Source organism: Terrapene carolina, unplaced genomic scaffold (assembly GCF_002925995.2).
Source record: "Terrapene carolina triunguis isolate 2854851 unplaced genomic scaffold, T_m_triunguis-2.0 Scaffold42, whole genome shotgun sequence".
NCBI lineage: Eukaryota > Metazoa > Chordata > Testudines > Emydidae > Terrapene > Terrapene triunguis.
In genome coordinates this window covers 33,611,778-33,628,792 of record NW_020664393.1, presented here as the reverse complement: position 1 = coordinate 33,628,792, position 17,015 = coordinate 33,611,778, and the positions used below count along the sequence as shown (strand labels likewise).

The following is a 17,015-nucleotide window of genomic DNA, read 5'->3' as shown; positions in this document are numbered from 1 at the left end:
TGTGCTTAACAATCTGGTGGCTGAATCTGATTTCCCACCTGGAGGAGATGGTGATGAATTCCCCTGAGCTGCCTTTCTGTTTCATTAGATTCCAACTTAATTGAGACAAGGGCTGCAGTTTTAGCATTAGCCAACAGAAGCATTATTTTTAAACTCAGACAAGGAGAAAGCACCTGTGCTAGACCAGACCTCCCCTCTTCTGCATGCACCTGGCTGAGAGTTGTGGTATCCCTCTACCTTTCATTCAGGAGAGCAGAGCAAACAATACGGCTTGTAATTATTTGCAATTAGGTATTTTTAAAGTTTTTAAAACATGGAACCTGTTTTCTGTATACTTAAAAATAATCTGCCAATTAATATCAATATGTTCTGTGCAAACCTACTGCAAATGAGTACTATAGCAGCCTTGATAAATACAGTATCAAAGTACTAGAGACAGGATCTTGCAGTGTATTAAAAATGATGCAAACTGTATTTTGGGGACCTTTCAGAAATAAAGGAAAATTATGGGCTTGATTATAGCTGGTCCTTGCGTGGCAGCACACATTTGAGATATAGCAGGTGGCACAATGGAGTAAGGAGCCTCTGGTCCATTCCTTCCTTGACCTGCAGGTGCGCTGCCCAGAATCGCAGCCTCTGTGCTTGAAGGAGCAGAAGAGATGGTACTTAGTTCCTTTCACCTGGGTGCACCTCAATGGAAAAGTGGTGGGGAGGGGCACAGAGTAGGTGGAGACATGCTTCCACCCCTCCAAGCACCAGCTGTGTTGTGCCCCTTAAAGGGATGTCAGAGATTATACCCTCCCCCTGCACAACTGGGAAGCTTCACTTTAAGGCAGAATGTCTCTCTGGGGTGAAGTGGCTCTGCATCACGCCTACTGCAGTGCCGTGGCTAAGTGCTATGATTTAATCATGTATCTTTTTGTATAAAACATCTTGGTAATTTCCCAGTAGATAAATAATGTGCTGCAAGTGCATTGGTTTCTTTCCTCTTTTCCTATTACGGTGTTGCAGTTTAGACACACTTTACAGTGATATCCATTACAAGTGGACAGTTGCAGCGATTCTAATATATTGCCTCTTCTTGAAAATACTGCATATTTAACAACTGAGGGTGATACATGTCCAGTTTTTAATAACATTCACAGTGGTCGATTGTGTTACAAATATCTCTTGCCATGGAAATAATTCAGATCAGAAAAATCTAAATTATTCAAAATTTTCATATTGGTTCTGACTTGCGGTGAAATCCTGGCTCCACTGTAGGCATTAGAAGTTTTGCAATTGACTTCACTGGGGCCAGGACTTCACTCTTGGAGTTTTAAGTATTTTGTTTTGTTTTGTTTAAAAGTGTCTGTTACTGCTGTGATGGCATAGGCACATTCCACACCTGAACAATTCAGTGCAGCAGACTACGGAATATCTGATGGGATCGTTAGTATTTCAAAATTCAATAGCTGTTAAATCATCCACAGCCTGATGGAATTCACTGAACCTATCATTTTGGAGCAAAGGCAAATAGAATAGCCACAAAACAAAACCTAGAATGTTGCATTCAGTGACATGTACAGAAGTTGAAGTGTTACATATGAAATACTGAAAGGGTTAAACAAATTTTATCAGGTATACATGAAATAAAGCTGACACTTTTAGACTAAGGGTGTTTCTATACTGGGCAGTTAACCCAGGTGATTGGCACCTAGACCTGAGCATCTGGGTTATCCTAGCCTGAGTGTGAGCATTCCCACAGCAAAGCCATGCTCCTATTACAGTATCCTTTCTGTAAAAAGCGACAAAGAGTCCTGTGGCACCTTATAGACTAACAGACGTATTGGAGCATAAGCTTTCGTGGGTGAATACGCCATGCGTCTGACGAAGTGGGTATCACCCACAAAAGCTTATGCTCCAATACATCTGTTAGTCTATAAGGTGCCACGGGACTCTTTGTCGCTTTTTACAGATCCAGACTAACACAGCTACCCCTCTGATACTAGTATCCTTTCTGTTTCTGCACTCACCAGTGTGTGTGTAGGGACATAACCCATGGTTCTTTGTGCTGAGATGAGTTCTTAAGGGAGAACTCATCTGTCCTTTCGGGGGGAATCATGGGAAGGGCATTAGAGGATTACCAGGACTCACATGATTTTTCAACAGTGTGACTTATTTGGCTAAGAAGGAAGAGGCCCTGATAGTTTATGGAGTCCCAGAAAATCCTTTTTGGCAAAAAGGTGTCATTGTTAAACATTACATCCCCCAGAGCAGATTTATATCCATTCTTTTATAAATTTTCTTTTTCAAAATATTAGAAAAGATTAGTCCATATTGTGAAATAATGTTTTGGCAAAGAACATTTAAAAATAACGAAATCTTCTTTTAAGTTACACACGCATCTAAAAAGCATCTTATCTGAGTGCTAAGTTGGTACACATGCAAATTAAAGGAGACAAATGGGTTTCTTTTACACTTACTTTAAAAATAAATTATCAACCTGTTGAACTCCATGGTGCTGCTCAGAGTGCAACTGAATGTTAAGGAAGAGAGAGATGGAAAAGCCCTTGGGAGTGGAGGATTGTCCTCTCTCCCTGATACATATGTTAGGGTTGGTATCCCTGAAAACAGAGTTTTGTAAGGTAAATTCTGATGGACAGCATTGCTACAATACACGTGTACATTTACAAAAGCATTTATGAAATATTTTAGTGTGCGTATCTTACCAGTCATATTCCTTTACAAATGAGAGCAGCAGTGATCGGGTCATTATACATTCAAGTGCTATGAAATGCATCCTAAAAATCTGAGACTCAGCTGAATCCCTTTAAAAAAAAATCAGGTCCTAAATGTACAAAATAAGAAGTTATACAGTTCTGAAATAAATGACATTCTTGAAGTAGAGTTACTGCAATTTAAATGCAGTATGTGAACAATACTTTACACAAACTATGGCTACATCTACATTTGAGCCGGGTGATGTGATTCCTTGTGTAGATGTACCTGTGCTAGCTCTGCTCGAGGTGGGGTGCTAAATATAGAGTGTAGCTGGGGTAGCACAGGCGGTGGCTCGGGCATGCTATCTCGCTAGCTCAAGCAGAGCTAGCCTGGGTATGGTCACGTGAGCTGGGAATCTCACCTCCCAGCTCCAATGTAAATGTAGCCTCAGGATGAAATCTTGGTCCCATGGATATCAATGGCAAAACTCATGCTGACTTCAGTGGGGTCAGGAATGCACCCATAGGATAAAATCCTGGTGTAAACATCAAAGCCAGCATATGGGCTGCAGCTCCTAGCTCAGCGTGCTGTAAAGTGAGGCTAGTAGGACAAATCCTGCCATCCTAGGGCAGGCTGTGATATGCAGGCCGGTCTCATTGTGCTGCAGAGAGCTTTTTACTACTCTTTACTGGACATACACTTTCCAAAGAGTCCCTAAACACATCACCACATTTTGTACTAACTGTTCCCCTCAGCCTGAACCCTTTGAGTGAACATTGTGTGTGCTGTCTCTTTAATGGGAGTTATCCAACACTGTGTCATGTATGCCTAGGAAGATTACCTGTAGGACACACATTTTAGTTGCACTGCTTTCACGCAAAGACTTGTGGCTCTTTATATTTTTTCTCCTTTACTCACCTGTGTAGACAGGGATTTATCCCTTTATAGATAGTATTAAAATGAAGTAGTAGGAGGCATGTTAGAATTTGCATATTGTTCAGTTCAACCCAAGCCTTGTAATAATGGCAAGTACGGTTTCTATGTAATTTGGTCCAATCTTTTTATCACAAAATGCATTTGAAAATCTCTTTGCCAAAGGTAGTGGAATTACTGGAGCTAAAAATACCCACATGACTTTAAGTAGAAACAGACTGTGTCCAACCCTTACACGGTATACAATGAAGAGCTCTCCTCACCGTACGTGGCTTGCAGAAGGACCAGGCAGAATTACTGGCCCTGCACACATCAGAGCAAAAATGCTGGTCTGCCCCAACACACATTAGGAGTGTTCAGTGTTCCAAATGTGGTAGAAGAAAGGAGGCATGTTCATAGTAGAATGATACAGTCTAGGCCTATCTACTGTTATATATAGGGTGACCAGATGTCCTGATTTTATAGGGACAGTCCCTATTTTGGGGTCTTTTTCTTATATAAGCTCCTATTACCCCCCACCTCCTGTCCCGATTTTTCACACTTGCTGTCTGGTCACCCTAGCTATATCTATCTAAGGTACTTATATAGCCCCCATTATTGTAGTATCTAAGCACCTCAAGGTTTTTAATTTATCCTCACAATAGTGCTATTATCCCCATTTTACAGGTGGGGAACTGAGGCACAGACTAAGTGTGACCCAAGGTTATGCAGGAAGTCTGTGGCAGAGCAGGGAATTGATCTGTGGTCTCCAAAGTCCAAAGCTACAGCCCTAATTACTGGACCATTGTTCCTCTCCCCCTCAGAATGTAGAAAGTCCAAATAAAGCCGAACTTCCATGGGTTGTGGGGGAGTGGGGCTATTTTCTCTCTAACTCTGCACTCCCTGTTCTGTATGGTGCCTCTCCCCATGGCAGTTTAGAGAAATAGTGTGGGATGTGGTGTGGGGATTGGCAGTGAATTCACCACTCCACAGCTCCAGAAGCCTTATACCTCCAGGCTGAGGGTATTGAAAGAGATTTACAGGAAAACCAGCTAACACGAGGGTATAAGATGAGCAGTATCCCCATCTGAGTGTGCCACCAACATCCCTTATACCTTCCTGTTAGAAACTTTTGTCTGGTGTGTGCCACCTTCCAGCCACTCTTTAGAATTTTCATAATTTGTCTGTGTCTGTTTTCAGCATTTGTAAAATGGGGATAATAATTAGAGCTGGATGAATAATGGAGCCAGTTATTCAGGAATAATTTATTCAACATTTGGCACAAAACAATCATCAAATCACTTCAACAAATAATGTTTGACCATCTTAGACAGCTGGTTGAATAATGTGAAAAATCATTCACTGAATAATTTAAGGGACAAAAAGATGCCAAAATCTGTCAAATAAACTTTTGGGAAATTATTTGGTCAGCTCTCCTGATAATACTTGCAGAGCTTAATGAGGATTAATTTTAGTATGACGCTATACTTTGAATATGTAAAATGATAAATGCTATTCTTTGCACTCTGCAATCATATGGTCCACAGTTCAATCAATTACTTGCCCTTTTTCTGAGCATGTTTTACATGTATTTTGTTATTACATCATTGGAGTCTAGAAACACACACCTAAAAATAGATGCATTTGTTACTTCACTACCTGAAATTATCATTACATTGTTAATTTAGATTAGTATTTTCTGATATATATTTATGTTCCTAATGTAAAACAAGGTTCCAACCAAAAAATTTGAAATATAAATTCACAGTAGTTGAAAACATTTTCTAAATATCTAAATACCACTTAACTCCTTTGAAAGATACTTTGTCATATCTCATTTACTGTCACGATGAGAAATTCCAAATTGAGAATTAATAGGAATTGCTGTTTGTCATGGTACGCATGACTCTGAATCAAAAGACATGGAAAATACATGTGTTTCAGCTGTGGGAGGCCACCAAACTGCCATCTGACTTCTAGCTTGTGGTATGTCAGAGTTCAAAATCAAGTGTGTGACATTCTTTTTATTTCAAGGAGTTACATTATTATGCATTAATTATTTTATATAACAGTATAAAAAGTACCCATTATTCTTGCCACAAACTCATGAAGTAAAGAGTGCCAAATTCTAGTTTTCATTGTGGTTTGTGGACAAGGGTATTAATTGAATTGTAGCCTTTTAAGGCCAGAAAGGGACCATTTTGATTATCTAGTTATAAATTGAAATACAGCATATTGCTTAGAAAGATATCCAGTCCTGATTTAAAGTCTTCATATGATGGAGAATGCATCACATCTCTAGATAACTTGTTTCAATGGTTAATTACCCTCACTGCTAAAAATTTGCACCTTATTCCTAGTCTGAATTTGTCTAGCTTCAGCTTCCAGCCATTGTATCTTGTTATGCGTTTTGTCTTCTACATTACAGACCCCTCTACCATCAGATATTGAGAGCTATATACTACTGTCAGTGCACATCAAAACATTCACTGATATTAATGAAGGTTTACGCAAAAGACCAGGGGTAGAATATGTTTTTTATGTAATAACTAAATTTTGATTGCCATTTATTATTATTTTTATTCATAATAAATTATTGCTTCCCCATCCTTCATTCTCTTTTTCTCCCTCTTCTCAGTCTTGGTGTGCTTCCTCTGTTCTCACTGCATTTCCTTTCTTGCTGCATCTTCCAGTTGAGTTGCTCCCTTTTCCATACTCTAGCCTCTAAAACAATCAACCATGAAATTATTAATGATGACACTGAAGTGTCATCACTGGGCATAAGAGCTGGAACTCTAATGACATCAGCTGCATGTCAGACAGTTCACATCTCTGATTCATTGTTTCCACTGTTCACTGACTCAGGAAGGTTACACTTCTTCAGTTTCACTCAGTTCATACTAGATGTTCTTCACCAGCCGTGAGGTCTAGAAACTTCTGTTTTTAAGTGAAACCTTACATTCTGAATATGTCTTGCAGTACACGTAAATACATAAAGTGGGCTGGATCTGGCCTAGAAGCTATAGGTTTGACCTCCTGCTGATTTATGGGTACTTCTTACATCATTTAGATAAAGAAGATAATCAAGGGCATATGCTTCAGAAATCTCTACAATGAATGGATCAGACTCCCTGAAGGACCAGAATCAGAATCAGGATTAGCAGCCAGGAGAGTAATTTTGAAAGGCAGTCCCACCACCTACAATCAGTGAAATGCCGTGACAGAGAATTGTTCTTTGCATCACAACTGGACAGACTAGACCAGTGGTGGGCAACCTGCAGCCCATCAGCCACACGCAGCCCATCAGGGTAATCTGCTGGTGGGCCACCAGACAGTTTGTTTACATTTGCACAGCCGCGCGCAGCTCCCAGGGGCCATGGTTCACCATTCCTGGCCAATGGGAGCTGCAGGAAGTTGTAGCCAACACATCCCTGTGGCCCACACAGCTTCCCGCAGCTCCCATTGGCCAGGAACAGCGAACCGCAGCCACTGGGAGCTGTGGGTGGCCATGCAAATGTAAACAAACTGTCTGGAGGCCCGCCAGCAGATTACCCTGACAGGCTGCAGGTTGCCCACCACTGGATATGCAGTGAGAGGATTACAGTGCTAAGAGTCTACCACTGAGAATATCTTGCAGCTGGTTCCTTTGAATAAACACCCACTTCTGAGACCAACAGCTTGAACGCAAGTGTTGGGACAAGGAAATGGGGAAGAAGTATTTTTGATATCCTGACCAGCTCTACAGATGGTAGCCACATTAAACAGCATCTGTACATGAAATGGTGGCTAGTGCAGAACATGTAGGACAAGAGTAGAATGGTTTGGGATGGAAGAGCAATTACTCATCATAACCCTATGGGAGCTTTCTGGAAGGAATGGGTGAAGCTATGACCAATGATGCTCACTGATCTTAAAGAATCAACACTTAACCTCTGCCTGTACCCCTAAGAAAATGATCAGACACCAAAACTAGCATTGACTCCACCACCAACCTCTCAAAGACTTAGAAAGGGGGAGTTACCATGAATTCATCACTAGCTCAAATGACTTGTCCATGGGGACCATTAAAAATCGTTCTCCAGAGCAAACGTAGCTTTTGGAAAAGACAAGATAGTCTTGATAACATTTCACTGCTCCACATCAAAGATAGAGTAACCTGTGCACCTAAAGTGAAATTCCTTGAAGTGGCTCTTGGCCATTCAAAGACTGCATAAGATGCGTATATTGTGCTGAAAATGCTAATAAATAGTGATGTCTATGAAAGCACATAATATGTCTTGCTTTCTGAATGTCATCAGAAATATCTGAAAATCTCTCCATTGTTTCTTTTTATTTTCTAAAGCTAATTTAAAGAATGAATGGAGCCCAATTTTCAAAATTAGATTACTAAAATTCCAGATTTAGGCACTTAGATGCCAAATACTAGTATTTTGTGCCAACTTGTGTAATTAATCTCCTGAATCAGGCATGTATATATGAAAATCAGGCTCTTATTCTAAAGAGGAGATGAAGTTAGAAAAACAGTTAACTCTTGGGAGTGTGGGAGCAAAGATTCACATAAGAAATAACTGACTAGTTTCAGGTGATTAATCTAAGGCTGAAAGGGACCTTGAGAGATCATCTAAATCAGCCTCATATGCTGAGGCAGGACCAAAAATGCCAACACTATCCCTGACAGGTGATCAGCTAACCTGTTCTTAAAAACTTCCTATTCCAGTGCTTAACTGTCCTTACAATTAGATATTTTTTTCCTAATACCTAACCTAAATCTCCATTGCTAGAGAGTAATCTGGTTGCTTCTTGTTTTACCTTCAATGAATATGAAGAGCAATTGATCACCATTCTCTTTACCATATTTGAAGACTGTTATCAGGTCTCTCTTCAGTCTTCTTTTCTCAAGACTAAACACAACCGACTTTTTTAACCTTTCCTCATAGGTCAGGTTTTCTAATCCTTTTTCCATTTTTGTTGCCCTAAACTGGACAAAATACTCACCAGTGCCAAGTAGAGCAAGACAATTACCTCCCTTGTCTTACATACAACGCTCCTGTTAATACCACCTCCCTTGTCTTACATACAACGCTCCCATTAATACCAGAGTGATATTAGCATTTTTCCAACTGCATCACAATGTTGAGTCATATCTGTGATCCATTGTAACTCCCAGTACTATTGCCTAGCCAGTTATTCCCAATTTTGATTTTTCCTTCCTAAGCGTAGTACTTTGCACTTGTCTTTGTTGAATTTCATCTTTTTGATTACAGACCAATTCTCCATTTGTCAAGGTTGAATTCTCCAAAGTGCTTGCAACCCCGCTCAGTTTGGTGTCATCCACACATTTTATAAGCATACTTTCCACACCATTTTCCAAGTCATTAATGAAAATCTTGAATTGTACCATATAGACCTCTGCAGGACCCTACTAGATACATTCTGCCAGTTTGACAGTGAACCAATGATAACTACTCTTTGAGCATGGTCTTTCAAACAGTTATGAATCCACCTTATAGTGGTATCATCAAGACCACATTTCCCAAGTTTGCTTACATGAGTATATTCTCATCCTAGTGTATTGGGAATTATGTAGATGAATTTTTGCATATGAAAATGATAATATATCCCAGAAAATTGCTTTTCTACTCCTTCTAGTTCATGCCATAATTTTGCTTTCGCTTCCTGCTCAGCAATATTATTCACTATATTGCAATTGGTAGGCTGAAATATAATTTGATCAAACAAACTCTGAGGTGAATAATGATTTGCCTCAGCTGCAGCTCATTAGAACTGATTTCATTTTTCCAAATTATATTACAAGGGCAGCTTATCAGCCAGTCAGTGTATTCCTCGATGAAATGACTGCTCTGCTTCCAGACAATGTATTGCCTCCTCTGCGAGTTTACTGGTTCATCTCCTTTTACGTGGTTGCAGGGTAGAGCAGATTCGGTTATTTTGCAGTGATTTGAACTTGTAGTTCCCTTATTGCTGTCCCGTCCCACTCGTACTTTAGTTCATGTTGAATCATCTTACCATTCCCAGGCCTGTGGGCTCAGGGAGTTGCAGCAGTAGACCCTGTTCTGTCACCTTCATAGCTGGCAAGAGGTTGCAACATACGCTTTTTCGCTCATCTCTCAAAACACCTGAGCAGTGCCATCCGTGCTCCCCCTTTCCCTGGTTGTACATTTTGCTTCCTTTAATTTCCTGTCTCTGGCTCCCCCCTGTGCTGAACTCAATGAGGAAGCAGCCAACAGGTGAAGAAAGAGAAAAAGAGGACCAAGAAAAAAAAAGGCAACTACTGGCTACCATTTAGCAACTATAAGTGAGGGGTGCAGGCTCTGGGAGGGAGTGAGTTTGGGTGTGGGAGAGAGTGCAGGTGCGGGCTATGGGAGGGAGTTTGGGTGCAGGAGGGGGTTCAGGGTGTGGGCTCTGGGCTGGTGCAGGGGGTTGGGGGTGTGGACTATGCCCGGGCGGCACTTACCTCGGGCGGCTCCCAAAAGTGACTGGCACATCCCTCTGGCAGCGGCTCCTAGGCGGGGGGTGGCCAGGGGGTCTCCATGCGTTGCACCTGCCCGCAGGCCCCGACCCCGCAGCTCCCATTGGCGGTAGTTTCCGGCCAATGGGAGCTGCTGAGTTGGAGCTCGGGGCAAGGGCAGCGTGTGGAGACCCTCCCTGCCCTCCCTCCCCTAGGGGCCGCAGGGACATGCTGGCCGCTTCTGGGAGTGGCACAGAGTGAAGGTAGGCAGGAAGCCTGCCTTAGCCCCGTTGCGCTGCCGGACTTTTAGCACCTAAAATCTCCTGGTTTGGAGTTAAGGGAGGGAGTGGGAGGAGTTGATCAGTGTTGCCCACGGACCCCTGGAATACCCTCAGAACCTCGCAGTCCCCAGTTTCAGAACTGCTGCTCTAATATACATTCAAATTAGTAAAACATAAATGTTCCCTCTTCCCCTCCAAGCTCTATGTCCCCTCTTTCCTCTAGAAATCCTACATTAAAAGAAAGCCTGAGGGCAAAAAAGACTGACCCTTGCTTTGGCCCCTGGGCTGGCCATATGAAAGGACTAGAGAGGCATAAAAGGGCCCTAAAAGCCCTGACTCTGGCTGTGGGAAGTTTCCCCAATGTGGGTAACCCAGGAAGCTGCCTCCTGAGGATCCCGTCACAAGCCCAGGTGTGCTGGGGTGAGGCTTAGGGATTGGGCTACAGGGCTGTGCAGGGGATACTGGATGGTCCTGGGAGTCTCCTGAAACTTAGACAGGCCTCCAGGGCATTCTGTATTACAACAAGCACCTCTCCAGTTCCCAGGGCAGCCAGGATCAGGAGGGTGCAAAGGTGGTTGAAATCACCAAAGCCCCTGCATCTCCTTGCCTTTCTTCCCTTCCATTTCTGTACCTCCTCTCTTTAAATCCCATGTAACATCAATAAAGTTTCCTGCCTCACCATCCCCAATCACTCTTATCACATCTGCTTTCAAAAAAAAAAGTGAAGTGAACTTTTCTCCTGTTGTTTCTGCCGCTGCTCCCTAATGCTGAGTTGTGCTACAGCAGTGATCAGCTCTGAGTGCTCCCTGATCACATTGATATTCTGAGCCAACCAACACTGCAGCCGACAGGTGAACTCCACTACAGCGGGGAAAAGAAAGATGAAGGCCATTTAAGAACTAGATAAAGAAAGCACTCATGCAGTTGTTCCTTAAAGTCTATCACCACAGTAAAACCGTTCACTGTAATGTACCTTGCAGAACGATTTCAGGAATTTGGCTAGGCTCTTGGAAAACAATGGTTACAGTACATTACACTTAACATAATCATCCCTCTGTTACCTTTTGCTCTCCCCACCTGTTTTCTGTTTCTCCCTGTTGTTTCTCATCTTGTACTTAGATTGTAAATTCTTTGGAGCAAGAACCGTGTTTTTGCTGTGTATCCAATGTGCCATGATGGAGCCCCAATCTGACTTTTGGTCTCCGGACACTTCTGTAATATAATAATAATGTACTCAAATGGGGCCAAATTCTGATTACCTTGTACACACAAACAAGGTGACTAGGATTTCAACCACCACATCAATATATAATCAGATAAATGCAGAATTTGCCTATATTAACGAGAGAGAGAGAGAGAGAGAGAGAGAGAGAGAGCTTAAGGAGGATTCCTGAGAAACAGGATGTTCTGTGTAAAAAGAAAGACAAATTATTCGAAGTACGTCCCCTCACTATTCCCCCCCCAGCTTTGGTCGCTCCCTCAGGAGGGCCCGCCATGAGATATTCCCCCCCCCCCCCCCCAAGCAATGCTATGTCTGTCATAAAATGAAAACAAACCTTTCAGACTCCTCATTCTCTTTCCCCTCAACTCCTGCTCCTGTCAACTTCCATTATACATGGATAACGCAAAAACTTAAAGACATGCCCTCTGGTTTAAAAAAAAAAACAAGCCCAACCACCTCTCACGCAGCATTCCAATGTGAGCTGAATTAATCACAGATAATTGCAGTTCTAAGTGGCAATACTTAAAACATCATATAAATCCGGTTCAACAAACTCAGTGACAAATTGAACAAGAACAAAAATGAAAAACAAAAGAAATGGAACTTCCTTTTGTGATTGTGTCCCCCAAAACCATTTCTTCCACTATTGGAGAAAAATCCTACAACCTTCCTATTCATAAATTTTATTGGAGAACTTAAATGTAGAAGCTTAATTGTGGCCATCTGTACTAAGGAATGCATCAATGCATACCCCCTAAAAATCAGTTACTATATTTGTGCATTTGTATGTAGTAGTCAAAATCAATCCTAGGGGAATGCAGCTGCACATGATGCTTCTTTGATGACCAAAGCTTTAGGGCTGGAATTAGTGGCAATAAAGCAATTAATAACAGTATAATAAAAAGAAGACTGTGGAATGGGTGACAGTTGTAAAAATCTCTTGAAAGCCTCCTATTGGGGGATAGAGGGAGGGCAATTAGAATTTAGGAGCCCTCTGGGCAATTATCATTCTTCATCTAACAATATACAAGAGCAGTACCAGCAGTAGCTGATTTTCTGAGATTTTCTGCAACACACACTGTACGGCAAGGGCTGAACACATACAGTTTGTCTGGTTTATATGCAAAGATTCAGCTTGCCAGTGAACTATGTGTAGTACTATGTATGTTGTGTTGGGGCATGCATGCTCATACACTCCTTTTTCTTTCAATACACTGTTTTGGTAACTGAATGACACCAGGGGCAGAAATGCTCTATACAGTGAAAACAATTCTCCTCTTATTTATGCCAGTGTAAATCAAGAGTAAGTTCACTAGAGACAATAGAGTTGCACAGGTGTAAACCTGATGCATGTGAGAGGAGAATCCAGTAACTCCACAGAACCGATGCATTGGCCGTTTCTACATTTTTCTTCCAGTGAGCTTCCAGTTATAACTGTGAGGGACCACATCTAGAGCAGTGGCTCTCAACCTTCCCAGACTACTGTACCCATTTCAGGGGAGTCTGATTTGTCTTTCGTACCCCCAAGTTTCACCTCACTCAAAAACTCCTTGCTTATAAAATCAGACATAAAAATACAAAAGTACACTAGTAGTGAAAAATTGCTTACTTTCTCATTTTTACCTCATAATTATAAAAAAATTGAATATAAATATTGTACTTACATTTCAGTGTACAGTATATAGAGCATTTTAAATAAGTCATTGTCTGTATGAAATTTTAGTTTGTACTGACTTCGCGAGTGCTTTTTATGTAGCCTCTTGTAAAACTAGGCAAATATCTAGATGAGTTGAGTACCCCCTGAAACACCTCTGCATATCCCCAGGGGTACATGTACCCCTGGTTGAGAACCACTGATCTAGAGAAAAGAAGAAAATTCAGTTTCCATGTCCATTAAGTTCTTAGACTCTGATCACATTTTTTATAAGAGTGCAAATTGCTGTGGTGGTTTTTTAAATATGCAGCTATCTTCTATGACCTGGACTGGCACCACCAACTCATTTCACTATAACGTATTCAGAAAAAGACATACCCTAAGTGTGTTGAAATCCTCAGGTTAAGACTCCACAAAGTTTTAATGTTAAATTATTTTAACATTTAGGACTAGCTGAGGTGTGAAGATACAAAACAAAATCTTTTGCAGATCAGAAAAAATATTTTAGGGTATATTTTTCTTTCAACTAATTTATTTTTATTTTTTTATTTTTATGTAGAGGTCCGACATTAAAACATGCCAATGGTATTAGCAATACCAAATCATTAACTCAAGTCATCAAATGGCAAAATTAAAAACAAATAAAGGATGGGAATATTCTTAGTGATTCTTTAAACTGATCACTTAGAATCTTTTATCATTTGTTCAAATATTTGTTGTTCGGAGTCTTTTTAGACTGAGTATAGCTATTCAGATTTGCTGTAACTATAGTACTGTATATAAATTATCAGTCTGATACTAGGGGCCTAGGTTTGACATTGTCAAGGTTAATTTTTATACCCTTTAGATGGGTCATAGATGCTGACAAATCAAGGGATGTAGACAGGTTGAACTCTGAGTCAATGTCCAGCTAAACAGTTCAGTAATTTTTTCAAGTATGTAGATATGCCATAGAGGCAGGGCTGACAACTGAAGTATCACTTTAACAGCTGCTTCATTTCACCACCTCTTGGCTCATAAACTTTATTTTCAATGAGCTTGCCTGGAAGGCTACTAAAAAATGACCTCCACAGAATGCTAGAAGGACCTTGAGTGTTGTCCAGAGTAACTTTCTTGGGCAATGGAAGGCAGTGAATAATCCTGTGGCATAGACAATAACCAGGATGTAGAGAAAAATATTAACTCTTATTGTCTGGGCCTTCTGATGAGAACAATCTGTATCCTCACCCTGAGGCTGTGTCTACAGAAGGAATTTTTCTGTTGGTTGATGTAGTTAATCCACCATCTGAAAGGCGGTAGCTACATTGACGGAAGAATCCTTCCATCCACCTAGCTGCAGCTAGGCTGGGGCTGAGGTCGGCCTAATCACGGTGCCCAAGGTGCTACATTTTTCACAGATCTGAATGACATAACTAGGCATCTCTAACTCCCATTAAGCCTGACTGTCACTCACAGTACACATGCAGAGTACTAGTCATATGGGGCCAGATCCTCAGGTGGTGTAAATTTACATAGCTCCATTAAAGGTAATAGAATTATGCCAGTTTACGCCAGCTGAGGATCTAGCTGTGATTAAAGTGGTGTGTAGCAGCTACATGCCTAACATTAGTAATCCATTCAAGGTATTTGTCTGCAGATTCATGCAGTACTGTGAAAATATGCTCAGTTGTTTCACACAATAGCAGTGAACCTGCATGGCCTGGAAAGGGGTGCAATGGGGATTTGAGAACCATACTACAGTAGGAGAACAAGGGCAAAGTGCAGTTATGGAAATGGCAGTCAGCATCTTGCACTGCTTTCTGCATCACATGCAGACACACACTACATTTGCTATGCAGCCCGGACTCAAATCAGGGGTGATGTAAATGGTAGCATACATTATATTTTGCTAAGATACATTGGTGGTGGGGAGGCTGCTGTATCTTACAGCTTCTTATTTCCTCCTGCTGCACCCTTCCACTAACTCTCACTTATTTGCACTCACTTTCACTGCCTCACGATATTGTAACTTCCTCCACCATTTATGCCACTCCTAAATTTGGCCCCCAAATCTAATACTTACCATTCTTTAGTCTTATAAAATCCCATTGCCCGGGAGAACACTAGTGTCGGCAAAGCTCCTGCTGCTGGGACCTTTTTTACCACCATGTCAGCATGTAGTAAAAATGTGTCTTGCTTTGGGAGCTATGTCTGTGCTAGGGCTCCCACTGGTACAGCTCCAGGTTTGTAAAGTTCTGTAGCGTAAACACACCCCTACAATGCCTTATATGTTCAAGAGCTTTAAAGACATTAAGGGAATTAGTGTTTGTATTAGTATTATTTGTACTGTGGTAGCGCCTAAGGACCCCAGTCATGGATCAAGACCCAACTGTGCTAGGTGCTGAATAAAGATGGTCTCCACCCCCAACAATCTATAATCTAAGATGAAAGATGACCAGTGGATACATGAATGGGTGGAACACAAGATAACAATAAGACAATAGTGGTCAGCATGATAAGCAGTGGTCACAGCTAGCCACTGTTGAGTGGGTAGCTGAGTAGGCATCAAGACAAAGGAGATCTTCAAAGAGGTCAACCAGGTGGCTTTGTTGATGCTTTCAGGGACCTCAAAGCCACCTCACCATCTTCTTTCAAATCCCTCCTTAAAACTCTCCTCTGTTGCCAAGCCAACAAAAAACATAATATCGTTAGGCAGCTGGTAGCCACTGCTAGATTTTGTCACAAGGGCTCAATTTGTCACAAGGACACAGCCCATAGTGCCTCTTGTTAGGCCCTACAGTAGGAGCATTCCATGAGGGAGCTGTGGCCACAATTTCCTCTCTGCTTTCCCTTGCTCCTGGGGTAGTAAGATTTTATATCAGCATATATTGCTACCATACAACCCCCACACAGACATAGGAGGGCTGGAGACAAGGCTCCCCCCTTTTACCACCCTTCCCACCCACTCCTTGTTTGTTTCCAAAAGGAAGTGGCCATGTCTAGGTAGCCCAGGTAGAGATGTAAGCAAGGTTCTTACTCTCTTACACAAGCATGCAGTCAAGTTTAACTCTAGCTAATTCATATTGGAGCCCCCATCTCTCAGTTATGTAGATAGGTATTATCTTTGTTTTACCAGTGGGGATGCGGGGGTACAGATAAGTTAAGTAACTTGCCCATGGCCATAGAGTCAGGAGCACAGTCAAGAACAGAATTGACATATTCTGACTATGAGCTCTGCTGCTTCTCAAGTGTATGTGTCATGGAATATAAAAGGGGAAAGGAAGACATGTGGCCAGGGACAAGGATTCTTGAATCTGTATTTGGGTTCACAGTGTTTGTTTTGTTGAAAAGCAGTTATTGTGAACTTATAGATGTGCAGCTAAGACAGCCAGTAGCAAACAAACTGAGGGATAGAACAATGTCTCTATTACATATTTTTTGTCTTGCACATGTGAATCACTTTCCCTCCCCGGTGGTTTTGGCCAATGCAGGAACGGTCTCTCCCAACATGTGCAAGTATTTGTCTGGATGCTTATATAGTCCCCATCACCATTGCATTTGTAACCTTAATGGATATATTTCACGTCACCCCAATGGGGGAGAGAAGTTTAATTATCCCAAGATTAGAGACAAGGAACTGAAGGATAGAAAGATGAAATGACTCACTCCAGGTCACCTAGAAAGTCTGTGGTATCGACAGGAATTGAAGCCAGGTCTCCTCAACCCCCCAGTCCAGTGCCTAAATCACAAGAGCTTCTATCCTTTCTCATGCCCATTTCATACTGTTTGTTTTCT

General features: G+C 41.6%; 1 protein-coding gene across 1 annotated transcript in view; it reads left to right on the top strand.

Moving 5' to 3' along the window:
• ADGRB3 (adhesion G protein-coupled receptor B3) overlaps nt 1–17,015 on the top strand; it is a 600,480-nt gene that overhangs the window by 284,734 nt on the left and 298,731 nt on the right. The gene's annotated exons all lie outside the window — the stretch shown is intronic.